This window comes from Sinohyriopsis cumingii, chromosome 13, assembly GCF_028554795.1.
Source record: "Sinohyriopsis cumingii isolate HCF-2022 chromosome 13, ASM2855479v2, whole genome shotgun sequence".
In the NCBI taxonomy this organism is placed as follows: Eukaryota; Metazoa; Mollusca; class Bivalvia; order Unionida; family Unionidae; genus Sinohyriopsis; species Sinohyriopsis cumingii.
This window is the reverse complement of record NC_142973.1, coordinates 46,985,368-46,997,949: the sequence shown is the minus strand read 5'-3', so window position 1 is coordinate 46,997,949 and position 12,582 is coordinate 46,985,368. Positions and strand designations below refer to the sequence as shown.

The 12,582-nt window shown below is 34.8% G+C and overlaps 1 non-coding gene across 1 annotated transcript; it reads right to left on the bottom strand.

Annotated features, from left to right (window-relative positions):
- Positions 1–11,078: 11,078 nt before the first annotated feature.
- Trnap-ugg (transfer RNA proline (anticodon UGG)) lies at positions 11,079–11,150 on the bottom strand. Its single transcript has one exon. It is a non-coding gene; the product is annotated as a tRNA-Pro (tRNA).
- Between the last annotated feature and the right edge of the window lie 1,432 nt (positions 11,151–12,582).

Sequence of the window (12,582 nt, the reverse complement as noted above, 5' to 3'; positions counted from 1 at the left end):
CCTAATTGTCGCTCACTTATGTTTTGTATGCCAACGCCACAACTTAAAGTCTTCCATCAGGAGATGGGGTTTCTCACACAGAATGTCCCTCGTTTGATAGATGCCCCGTGAATCCAAAATCAAAAGCAATTATTTTGTCATTGAGGATGTATTAAACTGCATGCCATAGCATTCATAGAACTGTATGCCTGAGAATGTGCAGAAATGCATTTCTGTCTATCGAAACAAAAGCACACCTGATGTTTCTATCCAGAACTCAAACCTGAGTAAATCATAAAATAGGGAGTTGCAAAATTAATGCTAAAACAGTTCTCTGGCAATCAAGAAGTCTAGTAAAAGTAATGCCACCAATGTCTTTCATCAGTACATTTTGGAATTAGAGCTACAACGAAATGATTTTGCAATATTATCAGCCTATTACAAACCCAGTTTGAAGTGAGACAGAAATGTGACTCGGATTGAATCTTGAAAAGGTAAATAAAAGTCAGACGGAAACTTGCCGAAAACATGGAAGTCAGACGATATTTTTGAATAGTAAATGGAAATCAGACGAAGTCTTGGTAAAGTATGTTTAGGTAGATTTCTGAACACAAGGGAATTCGACTGCTGTATTCCGAATTCAATACCAAGGTATTGTTATATTTATCCGAAAAGTCACAAACGGGTCTAGAACTGGACTATGCCAAGCGAAGTTCGGACAAGTGGCACATTGTTTCAGATTGTTCAAGACAGACTGAGCGTGTTGCCGAGCGGATTTATTTTAATCGAAACACTTTGGCGCAGAAACACTATCCATATTTTAAAGATACAAATGATTTCCTGGAAAAAACTGACCAAACTTACAGCCTCTTAAAACTGTATACTTGGAGAAAGAAAAGTGTGCAACGGCCATAAATTACCATTTTTGTACGTTAGGTGTATTGAGGATAGTTTCCTCGTTTGGACCCATGTGGAGGAAAAATAGTTTCCTGACTGGATAAAACAACCAACATTCATCAATTAAAATTAAAACGAAAAAGAAATGGAATAAGGAGTAGATTTCCTAAATTTGACATTATACAACAGAATAAACTTGCAAACGGGAATAATCGGGACATTAGGATATATTTAAAGGAGATTCATCAATTGTTACGTTAAATACCTTTCCTGTAAGGCATGGGTTCAGGAGCATTGTTAATTCCAAACACATATTTCCCACACGATTTTGCAACATCAACAAGATTTAATGACGCTTGTTCGATGTATTTCGAGAAATAAGTTGAAAAATCAAGCAAGTGGTTAAACAGAGACCTGAAGTTTTAAGAAGAATAAATATTCTCAACAAAACAAAACTAACAATTTCGTTTTTTGTTAGTTATATTCGACGTTCTTAGTTTTTCTCCTTTATATTCCATACAACTTTACAAAACAAAAAATAACAATTACGATCTATGTTGGTTTCAGTCCACGTTCTTTTTTTCTTTTACATTCCTTAAAAGCTTGCAAAACAAATGTAACAAGTACGTTCTTTGTTGGTTTAAAGTCGATCTTCTTTTTTTCTTTCTTACATTCTTTACAAGCTTACAAATTAAAACTAACAATTATGTTCTTTTTTGGTTTCAATCGACGTTCCGCATCTGCAAGATTACTTATTGTTGTTACAGCTCTGTGAAGATAACAATTCCAAAATGTTGCACCGTATAATTGTAAATATAACTTTATCAAGCATATTTATTCTTAATAGGGTTGTCAACTTTTGAAAGCTGAGGCTGATTGAAGTCCTGAAGATTGATCTCTGAAAGGTAAAGAAATGCAAGACAGGTTGATCATCTAGCCATCTACAACTACAAATATAACTTCCCAACATATGTCACATACACAATGAGAAAACACCGATATTATTTTCACCGAAAGCATAACTTAGGAAGAAAATTATAATATATTCAATTGAATTCGAATCGCAATTATGCGACTATTTATTTCAATTGAAACCTTTAAAGGGAGGAAATCACTGGCCGCACATGGTGTCTGAAGCCATACACTGCATTATACTCCTCATCAAGAGCAGAAGACTTCTTCCAGGACATGGTGATTATCACAATTTTTGCACGATCAGTTGCGTTCAAAACACTTAAAAGAACGGAAACATGGTACTTATTGGAAATGTAACACGTGCAGTTACATACAAAGCCAGTGAATGAACAGGAGCCGTGGTGATGCATAGTTATAGCAGAAACAGTTGCATTTGAAAATCCGAGAAACAGAATAAACTCTCTAGCCGAAGATGTTACCTACTTATGATATTGATCAAGTGGTAGTCAGTATTTATCACCTTCAGACACACACAATAAGAGAACGGGAGTAAAATGAAATTTGTTGATTTTGAAATAAGGACAGACCAAGTTTCATGAAAATGTCTTACAATTTTAGAGCGAACTAACTGAAGACATTTTATTCTTAATTCTTACTGATTATATGGACAGACATACATTCGCAGAGTAAATGTGAATTTTTTTGAACATCAAAGTTTTCCTAATTTGACTTACTTGTTCATCTTTGAACTGCAACGATAAAACACTTAATTGACCATATGCCTTTTGTATGGTTTCGCTTTCTAATGAACCGAACACTTGATTGAAAATTCAGGCGTGAATATGCTTTGGCGCATCATCTTAAATTAGTATCATATACTTTCTTTAAAACATAATCTGGACACTAGAATAGTTTTAAAGGAGATTCATCAATTGTTACGTAAAATACTTTTCCAATAAGTCGTACGTTCAGGAGCATTGTCAAATTCCCAATACATATCTCCCACACGATTTGTAACAATCAACAACATTTAATGACGTTTGCTTGTTGCTTTTCGTGAAATAGGTTAGAAAATCAAGAAAGTGGGTAAACTGAGACTTGATGTTTTAAGAAGAATAAAGATTCTCAACAAGAAAAATCACAACCTACCAATTACGTTCTTTGCTGATCCCCGGTCGAGTCATACCAAAGACTTACAAAATGCTACTAACAGCTGCCTCGCTTCACGCTCAGCATTAAGAGGTTAGTGTTAGGACTGGTCCGCCTGGTGTCAGGATAATATGACTGGGTTGGACATCATGCTACATGTCTGCGGCATGATGCCCCAGTACTAGACATAACTATAATCTGTCGCACTGCGGACATCGTAGCGATATGACTGATAGATTATTAAAGCTACGTTAAAAATCCAAATCACACACACACACACACACACACACACGCAGACGCACACATGTTCTTTGCTGGTTTTAATCGACGTTCTTATTTTTTCTTCTTTCCATTCCTTACAACCTTACACAACAAAAGATAACAATTGCTTTTACTCTTCAAGAATGTTTGATGTACTTTAATAATCATAACTCTAATGTATATGCTGTTTTTCTGGATAACGAAAAGGCATTCGATAGACTGTGGCATTGTGGACTATTAAAAAAACTAAAAATATTAGGAATTAATGCAAAAATATGGAGAATAATCGCCCATTCCTACACACAGTCAAGTGCCTGTGTAGCGTGTAGAGGATGTATATCTAACACATTTCCATTACGGAGAGGCGTTGGTCAAGGGCGTGTAATGTCGGCTTTTTTATTTCTCGTGTACATAAATGACCTATTGAATGAGCTAGTAATGACTAATTGCGGGATAACAGTGAATCAGATGAACATACCTGGCATGCTTTTGGCAGACGACACTACTCTACTAAGCTCTACGCTGAATGGATTGCAAATACTCGTGAATACAGCTTATCAGTATGCACAGAAGTGGAAATTGAAATATAACTCTAACAAGAGTAATTGGATGATATTTAGTAAAAGAAAGGAAGTGTACTCATCAAATGGAATTACTCTGGGATCACAGAATATTCCTAGAGTAAAAAAAGTGAAATATGCAGGAGTTACCTTTTCGCAATCAATGAAAACTAATGATCGTATAATCTATTCCTACGATAAAGCTAAACGTGTAACAAACTCACTATACTCAACTGGATTAAATGCAAATGGAATGAATCCTATAGTCTCTGTGAAAGTCTGGGAAAGAGTTATATTGCCATCTGCTTTGTATGGCTCAGAACTCTGGTTTAATATGTCATATCAGGGCATTGAATCAATGGAGAAAATACAACGATATTTCGCCCGGAGAGTACAAGGTTTCCCTCAAAGATCGCCTACTGGATCTACGACATCGTGCTTGGGGATGATATCAATGGAAGCTCGCATAGATAAGCAAAAACTCGTATTCCTTGGTCGCATGTGTAGAACATCAGCAAATTTAACGGCTAAAAAGGTTTTCCTCTGGGCTGTTGGAAATTTTATTTTTGACCCCCAACATAGCTACAACTCTTTTATATATGATGTAAATACTGTACTAAAAAAGTATGATTTAGAAGACTATCTCAACGACTTTATTTTCACTGGAAAATTTCCAGACAAAATAACATGGAAAAACTTAATTGGGACAAGAATACAGATATTAGAGGAGAGAAAACATGAAATGAGTATCAGAAATCCATCAGAGGGATTTGGTAGATTTTTAAAAATTAATCCAGGATTAAAAATGCATCATCTATGGAAAATAGCTTACACTGACTCAAGCAGAAAAATGGAATATGGGACATTAATTCGTATTGGAGGAATGCAAGCAAGACCTGGACTGTGTCCCCTATGTGGCAAAATGAGTCATGACCGTATTTTGCACATTTCGATGAATTGTGCCTTAACCTCAGACGACAGAAACCACTTGATGGAAAGTCTATTTTCGTATATGCCTCCAGTGATTTACCGTGATTTCTGTGATCAGATCGATGATGTTATACTGATTATACTACTTGGTGGTTTAAATGATATATCAGAACGTTTAGAATTTGAGGCATGGTTAAATATGATCAGACTATCTACCAAGTATTTCATTAAGATAAAGGATATTATATATTCGATTCAATAGAGAACTCACTCAAAATATAAGGAAAGAAATACTTGTACTGGATTGCAAAGAGAGTAGGAAACCATTTTTGTTGTGAGGATACATTTTCAAATGTTTTATCGTATATATATATCTATCTAGATTAGTAATGATTTTAATTTATTTATTCGTTTGCTATTGGAAATAATTCAATAAGTAACGAATCTACTATTTTTGTGATTCTATGTATTTAAATGCATTTCTTTTTTGTCTTAAAATCTTCAGAAAATGGAGGAATAAAAGAATATCATCATCTCTCGTTCGTTATCACACAAGAGTTCAAAGTTTATGCCTGCACAATGTCATATGTAGGAAAGTCATCATTGGAGATGTAAATGTTTAGATGATCAACCTGTCATGGGTTTCATTACATTTCAGAGGACAACAAATAGAACTATAATCAACCTGCAATTTCAAAACTCTACAACGTCATTAAGAATAAATGTACGACATACTGTTATATCTACAATTACACCGTTTGAAAGATAAACTATATCCTCATGCGCAAACATGCACGCACGCAAACATACATATATGTGTAAACAACATACAATCATTTTTTTAAAAAGGCAAACTGTTATCTATACTGTATTTCTACTGTGTGATTGAAGTTTCTCCTTAATTGCGGGTAGGAGATTGGGCCTATCTGAATAATGTCTTTTTTATCAATAACATATTGAAGGCTTATTGTGTATATGGTTGTAGATTATAAAGTAAGATTATTAATTTTGTATGAAAACATCTTTATTTGGATTTGAGCTCAGATCATTAGTTTTTCCTCAGGAAATCCTGGTGTACCAGATATTTGGCATGTTCTTTACTAAACCTTTAGTATTATACATGATCTTGCTGCCAGCGTTGAATATTATAGTAAACGAAACAAATATATTTGCAGTAGATGCATTAGGCAAAGTTGATTGCAGGTTTTATCTAAGCAATACACCAAACTTTAGGATAGGAAAACTGTACCAATAGTGCGAATTGCGTCCATTAATGTCTTGCTTACAAACTAATTCAGGAGGGATTTTATTTGATTCACAACCTCCTTAGAAATGAACACCATTTCTCTACTTGCATGTGTCTTGTAGAAAGATCTAAGAGCCATATATATACAGACGCTGGCGGCCTTCATTTGATTGCAAGTCGATGAAAGGGTACTTTTACGTTCAGAATGTGTGCATGGTCCTAAATTGTACTAGCGTTTCTCGCTGTAACCTAATTGTCGCTCACTTATGTTTTGTATGCCAACGCCACAACTTAAAGTCTTCCATCAGGAGATGGGGTTTCTCACACAGAATGTCCCTCGTTTGATAGATGCCCCGTGAATCCAAAATCAAAAGCAATTATTTTGTCATTGAGGATGTATTAAACTGCATGCCATAGCATTCATAGAACTGTATGCCTGAGAATGTGCAGAAATGCATTTCTGTCTATCGAAACAAAAGCACACCTGATGTTTCTATCCAGAACTCAAACCTGAGTAAATCATAAAATAGGGAGTTGCAAAATTAATGCTAAAACAGTTCTCTGGCAATCAAGAAGTCTAGTAAAAGTAATGCCACCAATGTCTTTCATCAGTACATTTTGGAATTAGAGCTACAATGAAATGATTTTGCAATATTATCAGCCTATTACAAACCCAGTTTGAAGTGAGACAGAAATGTGACTCGGATTGAATCTTGAAAAGGTAAATAAAAGTCAGACGGAAACTTGCCGAAAACATGGAAGTCCGACGATATTTTTGAATAGTAAATGGAAATCAGACGAAGTCTTGGTAAAGTATGTTTAGGTAGATTTCTGAACACAAGGGAATTCGACTGCTGTATTCCGAATTCAATACCAAGGTATTGTTATATTTATCCGAAAAGTCACAAACGGGTCTAGAACTGGACTATGCCAAGCGAAGTTCGGACAAGTGGCACATTGTTTCAGATTGTTCAAGACAGACTGAGCGTGTTGCCGAGCGGATTTATTTTAATCGAAACACTTTGGCGCAGAAACACTATCCATATTTTAAAGATACAAATGATTTCCTGGAAAAAACTGACCAAACTTACAGCCTCTTAAAACTGTATACTTGGAGAAAGAAAAGTGTGCAACGGCCATAAATTACCATTTTTGTACGTTAGGTGTATTGAGGATAGTTTCCTCGTTTGGACCCATGTGGAGGAAAAATAGTTTCCTGACTGGATAAAACAACCAACATTCATCAATTAAAATTAAAACGAAAAAGAAATGGAATAAGGAGTAGATTTCCTAAATTTGACATTATACAACAGAATAAACTTGCAAACGGGAATAATCGGGACATTAGGATATATTTAAAGGAGATTCATCAATTGTTACGTTAAATACCTTTCCTGTAAAGCATGGGTTCAGGAGCATTGTTAATTCCAAACACATATTTCCCACACGATTTTGCAACATCAACAAGATTTAATGACGCTTGTTCGATGTATTTCGAGAAATAAGTTGAAAAATCAAGCAAGTGGTTAAACAGAGACCTGAAGTTTTAAGAAGAATAAATATTCTCAACAAAAGAAAACTAACAATTTCGTTTTTTGTTAGTTATATTCGACGTTCTTAGTTTTTCTCCTTTATATTCCATACAACTTTACAAAACAAAAAATAACAATTACGATCTATGTTGGTTTCAGTCCACGTTCTTTTTTTCTTTTACATTCCTTAAAAGCTTGCAAAACAAATGTAACAAGTACGTTCTTTGTTGGTTTAAAGTCGATCTTCTTTTTTTCTTTCTTACATTCTTTACAAGCTTACAAATTAAAACTAACAATTATGTTCTTTTTTGGTTTCAATCGACGTTCCGCATCTGCAAGATGACTTATTGTTGTTACAGCTCTGTGAAGATAACAATTCCAAAATGTTGCACCGTATAATTGTAAATATAACTTTATCAAGCATATTTATTCTTAATAGGGTTGTCAACTTTTGAAAGCTGAGGCTGATTGAAGTCCTGAAGATTGATCTCTGAAAGGTAAAGAAATGCAAGACAGGTTGATCATCTAGCCATCTACAACTACAAATATAACTTCCCAACATATGTCACATACACAACGAGAAAACACCGATATTATTTTCACCGAAAGCATAACTTAGGAAGAAAATTATAATATATTCAATTGAATTCGAATCGCAATTATGCGACTATTTATTTCAATTGAAACCTTTAAAGGGAGGAAATCACTGGCCGCACATGGTGTCTGAAGCCATACACTGCATTATACTCCTCATCAAGAGCAGAAGACTTCTTCCAGGACATGGTGATTATCACAATTTTTGCACGATCAGTTGCGTTCAAAACACTTAAAAGAACGGAAACATGGTACTTATTGGAAATGTAACACGTGCAGTTACATACAAAGCCAGTGAATGAACAGGAGCCGTGGTGATGCATAGTTATAGCAGAAACAGTTGCATTTGAAAATCCGAGAAACAGAATAAACTCTCTAGCCGAAGATGTTACCTACTTATGATATTGATCAAGTGGTAGTCAGTATTTATCACCTTCAGACACACACAATAAGAGAACGGGAGTAAAATGAAATTTGTTGATTTTGAAATAAGGACAGACCAAGTTTCATGAAAATGTCTTACAATTTTAGAGCGAACTAACTGAAGACATTTTATTCTTAATTCTTACTGATTATATGGACAGACATACATTCGCAGAGTAAATGTGAATTTTTTTGAACATCAAAGTTTTCCTAATTTGACTTACTTGTTCATCTTTGAACTGCAACGATAAAACACTTAATTGACCATATGCCTTTTGTATGGTTTCGCTTTCTAATGAACCGAACACTTGATTGAAAATTCAGGCGTGAATATGCTTTGGCGCATCATCTTAAATTAGTATCATATACTTTCTTTAAAACATAATCTGGACACTAGAATAGTTTTAAAGGAGATTCATCAATTGTTACGTAAAATACTTTTCCAATAAGTCGTACGTTCAGGAGCATTGTCAAATTCCCAATACATATCTCCCACACGATTTGTAACAATCAACAACATTTAATGACGTTTGCTTGTTGCTTTTCGTGAAATAGGTTAGAAAATCAAGAAAGTGGGTAAACTGAGACTTGATGTTTTAAGAAGAATAAAGATTCTCAACAAGAAAAATCACAACCTACCAATTACGTTCTTTGCTGATCCCCGGTCGAGTCATACCAAAGACTTACAAAATGCTACTAACAGCTGCCTCGCTTCACGCTCAGCATTAAGAGGTTAGTGTTAGGACTGGTCCGCCTGGTGTCAGGATAATATGACTGGGTTGGACATCATGCTACATGTCTGCGGCATGATGCCCCAGTACTAGACATAACTATAATCTGTCGCACTGCGGACATCGTAGCGATATGACTGATAGATTATTAAAGCTACGTTAAAAATCCAAATCACACACACACACACACACACACACACGCAGACGCACACATGTTCTTTGCTGGTTTTAATCGACGTTCTTATTTTTTCTTCTTTCCATTCCTTACAACCTTACACAACAAAAGATAACAATTACGTTATTTGTTAGTTTCAATCGATGTTCAGCATATGAATCAAAGTTTGCAAGAGAATATTTGTGTGAATATTTGTGTGATTTGCAACAACAATTTCCTGATGCGTTTCAAAGTTACACTTTGAATAGAGCTTACAAAGGAAATGAAAATATAAGGAGCATTTTGGGCGAGATCCAGTCTTCCGAGTATCGACAAGCCTGGTTTTTAAAAGTGTAAATCGAATGGTAGTAAGTGGTGAATGTTTCTAATTAATTCAGACCTAGCAATTAACGTTAAAACAAAATCAAAATTGTAAAGTTAAAAATATAGTTCATATGATGCGTAAACCATGTTTTATGTGATGTATTGTTTAAACTGTATAAAGAGAATGCAGAGGAAACCAAAAGGCATTTAATTTATTTACTTTTAATGAACATTCTGCGGGACCATTATGGTACATAGATTCATTCGCATCTATCTGTCTGTCTCTATGTATAACTGTATGTCTGCTTCAATCTCAATCCATTGTAAACCTGTCTGCCTGTTTGTCTGCCTATATGTCTATTGTATTGCCTGTTCAAGTATTTTGATTCTCTTGATGGGTATTTTCCTTCGTTGGAATGATGAAATATATATCTATATATCAATCTATCGATTGACCGATAGCTTTATTCCGTCTATATATCTTGATGGGCATGCTCCTTTTTGAGAATGAGTACATTTCATACACAACTAGTAAAGTTTCAAAATCTTAGTCTTTCGTCATCATTAAACTATTCAATTTGCTTCAGAACAAGAAGACAGAATAACTTCAAATTACTTTTGTTTTTACATTCATCGCCAGGCTTTCTTCTCCAGTTACTTGTCGACATTATGTCCAAATAATGAAGATAATGACCCAAATATAAGTCCTTCCTCCAAGGACAAAAAAAAAACTGTCGCAAATGACCAAAGGAAAAACTGATTTTAATGAATTTTAATCATTATTGCATAGGATAAGAAGGAACTTAGTGTCACTATAAAGTGTTTTTTATTTCTCTTAGTTTTCTCTGACGATGGTGTTTTCTGACATATGTAATTGTGGTTAAGATTAGTCTTTCTTGTATACATAAACTGGTTCTCTAAATTCAAGAATGAAACTATGCAATCAAAACTGGCAGAAGTTAAATAATTATTAGCATACATTTTGATAAGGATGTCTAAAACAAACTTTTTCTGTATGGGTGTGGAGGTTAACTTTGTTCAGAGGAAGATAAGAGTGCAATGAAAAACTATGCTAATCCACTGGTCCATACAGTAGTTATATTTGTTCAAGAATTTCAGTACATCCTCTGAAGCTGAAGTCGTAAATGGGGTTCTGGGAAGTTAACTTCCAATTAATTGTACTTGACTAACTATATGAAAACCTATTTCAAGTTTTGGAGAAATGACAATTCACCAGCGTTTCCGAAATGAATCCGTCAAAAGTATTGCATTTACACGAATAATTGAAAATGAAATATTTCACTCATGGTTGTCCCGAGAGATTGCTTCAACCATTTACCAGGATACTACAAAATGAGTATTAACTTTCATTTCCAAAATGGTGGGCTCGTCCGGGATTTGAACCCGGGACCTCTCGCACCCAAAGCGAGAATCATACCCCTAGACCAACGAGCCTCACATGGGAAATAATCGTGCCATTATCCGCCTTTATATTTGTCCTGCATACGAGCCGCTACCTTATCGACAGCTTGATATCAGTGCGCTGCTGTTACTCAGATCCTTGCACATGAAAAGATTATATCATAGATGAAACGTACATATTTCATTTCCTTGTGTACATTTCATGCACAAATAGTATTGTTTCGAAATATCAGTCTTTTGATATCATTTACTATTCAGTTTGCTTCAAAGCTAATCTCCCAAATCTATGAGACATACACATATAAGTCCTTCTTCCAAGGAGAAAAAACTGTCGCAAATGACCCATGATCAAACTAAATTTAATGAATTTTAATAATCTTTGTATCATTTAAGACCAGATGATAGGAAGGAACTTAATGTTCCTATAAAGTGTTTTCTTTTTCTCTCTTAGTTTTCTCTGAAGAGGGTGTTTTGTAATATATGTAATTTATGGATGACATTATTCATTGTTGTATACACAGACTGGTTCTCTAAATTCAAGACCGAAACTATGCAATCAAGCTGATTGTTGTTGTGGGTAACACATGAAAAGTAATTAGTTGACTTTGTTTAGACTAACATGCTTTAAGATAAAGTCGATTTCCGATGACGAAGACATATTTAGAATTAAAATGATATTTATTTGCATGCTTCTAAATGAAATCCAACTCATCTGAATTTTACTGTTGATAATAATCAAGAGTTTCAGATCTACATAATATTAATTGCTGCCGATAGACCCTTGGACAATTCGTTGATCAAACAGCATTCTCCATTCGCCGGCGTCCCCGTTTGACACTTGCATTATGCATAAAGATGAATGCATGCTGATGTATGTCGATGGAAGCCAAATTTGCCATTCTAGTCGACGGTCATACCATTAATTTGACAGTTGATTTTCACAACAACAAAAAAGATAATTCCAGTAGGTGGATTAGGCAAGGTTCGTTTTAGGTTCTCTCTAAGCAGCACATTCATCTTTCGTTAAAGATATGATAGGAAATCTGTACAAATATTATGAATTCGTCCATCAATATTTTGCTTAAAAACCAATTCCGGATAGACTTTGTTCTATTTACAACCTCCTTGAAAACGAATACCGTTTTCTACTAAAATGCATCTTGTGGATAGATGTGAGATGAAATTCAAGCAGACAAGACCTTTGAAGAGACTAGCAAGTGAGAAATCATGTGGCTGTCTCCAATTTAGAAAGTGCTTCAATCCAAGTAATCTACGCCGTTTCAGAATCAAATAAAGAGATGTGTTGTGTCGGTTTATTCTAACAGCATGCATTGTAACCCCATAGGCAGTCAATCAATAAATCAACGCCTACTGAATTAGATGACACAGACATGTAAATGACATTAGGCAGTTAAGGTAAAGACACGGTGGGGAGATAGGCCCTTACGAAGCAAGGGAATAATGT